A 2447-nucleotide genomic window follows, 5' to 3' on the forward strand; every position below is an offset into this window, starting at 1 on the left:
TTCACCTGCGGGATCGTTTGAGACCAGCCACCCGGAAAACCGATGAAACTGAGGAATATTTCTGTCTGTAATAAAGCCCTTTTGTGGGTTAAAACTCATTCTGATTGGCTGGGCCTGGCTCCCCAGTGGGTGGGGTTGATTAAGGCGTAATTTATTTATTTAAATTCACTGATTTCCTGATATGACCTGTAACCTGTTAAATTGTTGCATTTATATTTTTGTTCAGTATATATAGTACCAGTCAAAAGTTTGGACACACCTACTCTTTCAAGGGTTTAGAGAAAAACCCTTGATTGAGTAGGTGTGGCCAAACTTTTGACTGGTACTGTATATAAAGAAAGACAACACCCATTATAAAGAAAGACAACACCCATTATTTAAATGGCAACAATTTAGCACTCTATACCATCAGGTCAAATACTGTAACTCAGCAACCTTCAACCTATGGTGAATGATTTATATCCTGATGGGAGTGGTCTCTTCCAGAATGACAATGCCCGAGTCTACAAGAGGTCACTGAATGGTTGAATGAGCATGAAAACAATGTAAACCATATGCCATGCCCATCTAAATCACCAGAGGGGTATTCCAGAAAGCCAGATTAGTGACTTAGCGAGATCTGTCAAACCAGAATTTGTGCAAACTCCAGAAAGAGAGCTTGAAAGGGAGCCTGATCAGAAACCATAGCAACAAATTTTCTGAAGCAAACCTACCTACTAGGTTAACTTGATCTCAGCCTGTCCTGGTGAATAAATACAGGACTTCTCCGCCAATCAGATTCATGTTTGTCACTATGGCTTGTCCCTTCTTGGAAAATCCACTTGACATTGGCGCCTGCATTGTTCCCCGTGCTTTACAAAGGGAACACATTATTGGACCTCAAATATACCCTTTAGATCAGGGGTACCCCACTCTTACCCTACGTGGTCTGAAGCATGCTGGCATTATGTTCTACCTACTTTTTCCATATTTTGTTACGTTACAGCCTTATTCTAAAATGTATTACATTGTCCCAAACCCCTATCAATCTACACACAATACCCCATAATGACAAAGCAAAAACTGGTTTTTAGATTTTTTTGCAAATATATAAAAAATAAACTGAACTATCACAATTACATAAGTATTCAGACCCTTTACTCAGTACTTTGTTGAAGCACCTTTGGAAGCGATTACAACCTTGAATCATCGTGTGTATGGCGCTACAAGCTTGGCAAACCTGTATTTGGGGAGTTTCTCCCATTCATCTCTGCAATTCTTCTCAAACTCTGTCAGATTGGATGGGGAGCATCACTCTACAGCTGTTTTCAGGTCTCTCCAGAGGTGTTTCACCGGGTTAAAGTCGGGGCTGTGGCTGGGCCACTCAAGTACTTGGCTGTGTGCTTAGGGTCATTGTCTTGTTGGAAGGTGAACCATCAACCCAGTCTGAAGTCCTGAGCACTCTGGAGCAGGTTTTCATCAAGGATCTCACTGTACTTTGACCCGTTCATCTTTCCATCGATCCTGACTAGTCTCCCAGTCCCTGCCACTGAAAAACATCACCACAGCATGATGCTCCCACCACCATGCTTCACCGTAGGGATGGTGCCAGTTTTCCTCCAGACGTGACGATAGGCATTCAGGCCATAGAGCTCAATCTAGGTTTAATCAGACCAGAAAATATTGTTTCTCATGGTCAGACTACTTTAGGTGCCTTTAGGCAAAATCCATGCGGGATGTCATGTTCCTTTTACTGAGAAATGGCTTCCGTCTGGCCACTCTATCATAAAGGCTTGATTGGTGGAGTGCTGCAGAGAAGGTTATCATTCTGGAAGGTTCTCCCATCTCCACAAAGGAACTCTGGAGCTCTGTCAGAGTGACCAACGGGTTCTTGGTCAGCTCCCTGACCAAGGCCCTTCTCCCCCGTTTGCTCAGTTTGGCTGGGCGGCCAGCTCTAGGAAGAGTCTTGGTGGTTCCAAACTTCTTCCATTTAAGAATGATGGAGGCCACTGTGTTCTTGGGGACCTTCAATGCTTTCAGACATGTTTTGGTACCCTTCCCCAGATCTGTGCCTCGACACAATCCTGTCCCGGAGTTCTATGCACAATCCATTGGACCTCATGGCTTGGTTTTTGCTCTGACATGTACTGTCAACTGTGGGACCTTATATAGACAGGTGTGTGCCTTTCCAAATCATGTCCAATCAATTGAATTTAGCACAGGTGGACTCCAATCAAGTTGTAGATACAGTGCCTTGCAAAGTATTCGGCCCCCTTGAACTTTGCGACCTTTTGCCACATTTCAGGCTTCAAACATAAAGATATAAAACTGTATTTTTTGTGAAGAATCAACAACAAGTGGGACACAATAATGAAGTGGAACAACATTTATTGGATATTTCAAACTTTTTAACAAATCAAAAACTGAAAAATTGGGCGTGCAAAATTATTCAGCCCCTTCACTTTCAG

Source organism: Oncorhynchus tshawytscha, linkage group LG12 (genome assembly GCF_018296145.1).
Source record: "Oncorhynchus tshawytscha isolate Ot180627B linkage group LG12, Otsh_v2.0, whole genome shotgun sequence".
NCBI lineage: Eukaryota > Metazoa > Chordata > Actinopteri > Salmoniformes > Salmonidae > Oncorhynchus > Oncorhynchus tshawytscha.